This window comes from Jaculus jaculus, chromosome 19 (assembly GCF_020740685.1).
Source record: "Jaculus jaculus isolate mJacJac1 chromosome 19, mJacJac1.mat.Y.cur, whole genome shotgun sequence".
Classification (NCBI taxonomy): Eukaryota; Metazoa; Chordata; class Mammalia; order Rodentia; family Dipodidae; genus Jaculus; species Jaculus jaculus.
This window is the reverse complement of record NC_059120.1, coordinates 29990016-29995831: the sequence shown is the minus strand read 5'-3', so window position 1 is coordinate 29995831 and position 5816 is coordinate 29990016. Positions and strand designations below refer to the sequence as shown.

The 5816-nt window shown below is 41.7% G+C and overlaps 1 protein-coding gene across 3 annotated transcripts in view; it reads left to right on the top strand.

Annotated features, from left to right (window-relative positions):
- The window catches only part of Sass6 (SAS-6 centriolar assembly protein), a 42337-nt gene that overhangs the window by 357 nt on the left and 36164 nt on the right, over positions 1-5816 (top strand). The gene's annotated exons all lie outside the window — the stretch shown is intronic.

Genomic DNA, 5816 nt, shown 5'->3' with positions numbered 1-5816 from the left:
GTGAGGTCCGCGTTACCCGGTGTCCGCGGGTGGCGGTTGGGGTCGGGCCCGCGGGGAAAATGGCGCCTCGGCCCGGTGGACGCCGGTTTAGGACCTGGGGTCTGGGCCGACGCCCGGAGACGCGGAAAGGGAACCCGAGCGTTACCCGTCACGGGTCGGCTGTTGTCGAGGGGACTCTAGGAAGTGAGAGAGGCGAAGGGAGGCCTGGTCTGACCTAGCGACTGTCACTCCTGCTCTCAAAACTCCGTCCCTGCCCTGCCCTGCCCTGCGGCTGGCGCTCTGGCCAGGCCAGTTGGTTTTTTGCCAGGGCTCACGGTGAGTCCAGGGCTGGGTCAGGCTTCCCTACCGACACCTCTTGTTCTCCTGGCTCAGAAGTAAATTTTAGAACTTCAACTAAAAACAATAATAATATCAGTGGTGTACTGTTGACTCATCTTCTCAATCTAAACAACCGACTAAAAACGAGGAAACCCAGACAGTCATTTAAGAAATATTGTCAATTGGTAAAATTCCTTGTTGGGATGTATAAGGCGGTCTTCATAGAGTTTACAGTCTAGTGAGAGGAACTGAACGTTGATCTCACCGATAAATATAAATTTACAAACTTGCACCTTTAACCAAGGTTGCTAGTAGGTTGCTTAAGTAGATTTGGGTAGATGTTAGGAGATGTAATTCTTCCCAGTTGTGCCAGTCATTAGGTATTCATTTGTAAAATTTATATAACATGCCTACCTACATGGTTGAGGTAGGACTAAGTGTGAAAATGTGTATAAAAAGGGTGGGGTGTAGAAATTTCTTGTGGAAAATAATTGAGTTGCCAGTAATGTTAAACTGTAGTACATAATTCAGAATTTGGTTCAGAGTCATAGGCAAGCCAGTCAGTATAGTCTGAAAATAGCAGCTGTGTGTGGACATCTGTAGGTTACTTTAATGGGTTCGTTCATTTTTATTTATTTATATTTATTTTGGGAACTGAGCCCAGGGCTTTGCTCATGCTAAATGCATGCTCTATCACTGAGCTATACTCCCAATCCCTAATCTTTGCTTTGTATTGTCCAGTACAGTAGCCACTAGCCACATACGGTTATTGAACACTTAAAATGTAAATAGTACAAATGGATGTCCTGTGAAATGTGAGTGTAAAATTCACATTGGATTTAAATTTTTTTTTAAAAAAAAATTTATTTCCAAGAGAGAGTGAAAGAATGGACATGCCAGGGCCTTTAGCCACTGCAAATGAACTCCAGATGTGTACGCCTCTATGTGCATCTACCTTACATGGGTTCTGGCGAATTGAACCTGGGTACTCAGGCTTCACAGCCAAGCACATTAATCACTAAACCATCTCTCCCGCCCCCACATTAGATCTTTTTTTGTTGTTGTTTATTTTTATTTATTTATCTGAGAGTGGCAGAGAGAAAGAGGGGGAGGGGGGGGGAGGGAGGGAGGGAGAATGGGTGCACCAGGGCCTCCAGCCACTGCAAACGAACTCCAGACACGTGTGCCCCCTTGTGCATCTGGCTAACGTGTATCCTGGGGAATCGAGCCTTATACCAGGGTCCTTAGGCTTCACAGGCAATTGCTTAACTGCTAAGCCACCTCTCCAACCCTACACATTAGATTTTTTTATATATATCCATTTTATTTTTTTTTATCAATTTCTATTAACATTTTCCATGATTATAAAAACTATCCCATGGTAATACCTCCCCCCCCCACTTTCCCCTTTGAAATTCCATTCTCCATTATATCCCCTCCCCATCTCAATTGGTCTCTTTTATTTTGATGCCATGGTCTTTTCCTCATCTTATGATGGTCTTGCTTACACATTAGATTTTTGAAAACGTTTTATGAAAGAATGCACGTAATGAATGAATTAAAGAATGTAAAATATTTCATTTTTTATGTTGACTGTTAAAATCACAGTATTTGGGGTATGTTGAATTAAATATATTATATTAGCTGTATCTAGTTTTCGTTTTTGCTTTTGAGAGGCAGGGTCTCCCTCTAGCCCAGGCTGACCTGGAATTCACTATGTAGTCTTAGGCTGTCCTTGAACTCACAACAATCCTCCTACCTCTGCTTCCTGAGTGCTGGGATTAAAGGTGTGTACCACCACACCTGGCTATTTTACCTAGTTTTAACCTTTTTTTTTTTTTTTTAATGTGGCTTCTGGAAAATTTAAAATTACATCCATGGCTCACATTGTGGCCCACATATTATTTCTTTTGGGCATAACTTATGCTTTCCAGGTTGAAATTTTTAGTTCTTCTCTATCACATTTCTAAAACTCAACTTCTGCTGGGCATGGTGGCACACACCTTTAATCCTGCACTTGGGAGGCAAAGGTAAGAGGATTGCTGTGAGTTCTAGGCCAGCCTGAGACTACAGAGTTGAGTTACAGGTAAGCCTGGGCTAGGGTGACACCCTACCTCAGAAAAACAAAAACAACAACAACAAAAAAAAAAAAACCCTCAACTTCAACCTTTTCACTTTTCTTTTTAAGATATTTTCCTTATATTCCTATCACCTCCATCAGGGATCAGCAGTAGATGTCCATGCTTGTAAATGAGATTCTAGTGAAGCACACAATGCTTATTTGTTGCTTCTTTTGCACAAGGACTACAGGGAGTAATTTACTTTGTGTGTTTATGCTTGAAATTATTTTTTTGATATTTTATTATTTATTTGCAAGCAGAGAGATACAGACAGAGTGAGTACGGGCACCCCAGGGCCTCTAGCCACTGTAAATAGAACTCCAGATGCATGTGCCACTTTGTGCAACTGGCTTACTGGTTACTGAGGAATTGAACCTAGGTCGTTAAGCTTTACAAACAAGCACCTTAACTGCTGAGCCATCTCTCTAGCCCTTTGTGTGTTTTTAACAGAGGTGTGAGCTGGGCTGTACCTCTATTGTCTTGTATTAGAGCACAAGTCTATTCTCAACAATACAAATAAAGAAAACAAGTAATTGTGAGAGAGTTCTATAGCCCACATACTCCAAAATATTTACTCTGTGGCCTTTTACAGAATAATTTGCTAACCCCTGACTGATAGGAAAAATAACCTAGATGGTTTAGTTAAGTATTCATTGCCAGCTTACCTCAACAAGTATTTGTATATGCCTACTGTGTACCAGGAACTATCCTAGGTGCTGAGGATATGAAGCACCTCTTCCCTTTGCTTCCTACATGCCCAGCAACAAACCAGTTATCATTTTGCTCATAAGGAACTCACACTTCAATATGGGAGTTTAAAAGATTTCCTTTGGAGAAGCAACATCATGCAGGTTAAGTGTTCAGGTTGTAGGCGTTGGGGAGCTGGCTTTGTGTAAAATGCTTGTGTGAGGACCTGAATTCAGTTCCCCAGCACCCTCCTAAATGCTGGGTGGGCATGGCAGCCTGCCCATAATCCAAGGGCTTGGGAAGTGGAGAAAAGAGATCCCCAGGTCAAGCTGACTAGCTATACTCACCAAATTGGTGAGCTGTAGGTTTAAATGAGAGACCCTAACTCAGTAAATAAAGTGGAACACAAGCAAGAAAGACATTCAACATCAACTTTTGGCCTATGCACACATGTGCAAACATGCCTGCATATATGTGTGCTCATAGACATGTGAATACATACACATACGTGCATGTACACCACACACATATGCATCCAAAGAAGGTTCTAGCTATAGAGCCAGATGATTGGCTGATCTTGCACATTTTATGGATTTTTTTTTCTTTTTTTCTAGTGATTCTCCTAATTAAATTAACATCAGGGCTTTACTGAATTAAGTGTACACTCCAGCCCTGATCTTGTACAACTTATTTTTTTATTTGCTTCATCTTTAAGTTTATGGTAAAACCTCATGGGATTATTATGAGGGTGAAATAAGTTCATACATACAAAGTGCTTAATACAGTTCCTAGAATATAATAAGCATTAGCTAAAATAGGCATTAATATAGTTGGTTATGCATAAACTAATAACAAAGTCCTGGAGGAGAAGAAGGAAATTCAGTTGAGGATAGTGTAATGATAGGAAACTATCTGGAGAAAAGTGGTGCAGTTTTAAAACCTAGGACTTGCTGTCAGTCTGGTTTTTCAGTTATGATTCCTAATTTACTGTGTAGTTTATTAGTCACATGAGAATTCATGTTCTCTGCTGAATACCTGATTCTCTCTATATGCCATGCCTATACGCTTGTTATTCCCTGTGCCTCAAATGTTCTTTCTTTCATAACATCCAAAGTACATCTTAATCCCTTCACAATAAGGCCTCTTGAAGTTGCCTCAGTTGAAATTGTCTTTGCTCATGTGTTAGGCAGCAAAGTGTAGGTGAAAGATGAATTCTAATGTGGGCTTTGCAGTATGCTCAGGCTCTTCCTCAGCAAAAGTGATAATCTCCACTTACGATTATTGCTGTTTGGTGAGGTGAGACATGTAAAGTACTTGGTAGATACCAGTAATGTAGCTACTGAGTACATATTAGTAACCCTTCCTTTGCCTTCCTTGAAGGCCTCGCACAATCAGAAACAAACCTAGGGAAAACTCACTTATTTTGACCTCATATTTGTTTTTGATTGTTTTGATTGCATAGCACCTGGCTTACAGTAGGTTTCATTTGTTTGCTTTAGGAGTCTGAGGGCAGTTATTGAATGACACAGCCATAGGCAAGCATCCAGTTGTCCTAGTGTCTGCAGTTTAAGATGCTCATTATTTAAAAGCAATCCAGCCTCATCTAACTGGCCTGGAGGTGTTACCAGAGAGATGTATGCAATGCTCCAAGTGTGACACACTAAGATGAGACAAGTAATATCTTTTTGGTAAAAAAAATTATTTATTTATTTATTTGAGAGAGAGAGAGAGAATGGGCACTCCAGGGCCTACAGCCACTGCAAACGAACTCTATACATGTGTGTCCCCTTGTACATCTGGCTAACATGGGTCCTGGAGAATCAAACCTGGGTCCTTTGACTATGTAGGCAAACATCTTGACCACTAAGCCATCCCTCCAGCCCTTAAGTAGTATCTTTTATTGAAGTTTTGTTTATTGCTCTTAGGTCATTAGCCATTATAATATAGAAGTTAATTTGTGATTTCAGATATATCTGCACACACAGACTTTTTTAATGTGTAATTTTACTATTGACAATGTCTGTTCTTATAGCCATGATAATTCCCTTCCCTCTCTCTGGTAGTCTCTCTAGTCTTTTTCTCCTATTATGAGTGCTGGGCTTCCCCCTGCAGGTAGTGCTGAGGAAGGACCAGGCCTGCTGGTTCTTCCCAAGTGGTTGAGGAGGATGGTTAGTGTCCACGGCCAGGAGCACACCACCAAGCCTGGAGTCTCGTCAAAGCAGGAACTCAATTTATTGTAACAAGCAGGTGCTTATATAGCTTTGCGAACAAGGGTGGGGATTTTAGGATGGGGTGAGATTTAAGGACCAATAGCATACTGCGACTTTTGAGATGATTGGTTCTAATCGCAGTGAGAGAACTCCAACTTCGAAGTAGTGGGCCTGAGGCCATTAGGCGTCCTGCTTAGTCATAGCTGGCCAGAGACAGGTTGCCAAACTTTAGCTAGGCTCAGTAAGTTCAACTAGGCCACATGTCTGGGCCTGTCAAGGCCCAACAATGAGAGTCTTGTGAAGATATTGCTAGGCACTGTGAGGTTGTGGATATTGAGGCCAATTTCTGTCTGGACAGTTGCATTGTAAGGAGTTGTACCCCTCCTTTGGCTCTTACACTCTTTCCACCACCTCTTCCACAATGGACCCTGAGCCTTGGAGGGTGTGATAGAGATGTTTCAGTGTTGGACACTCCTCCGTC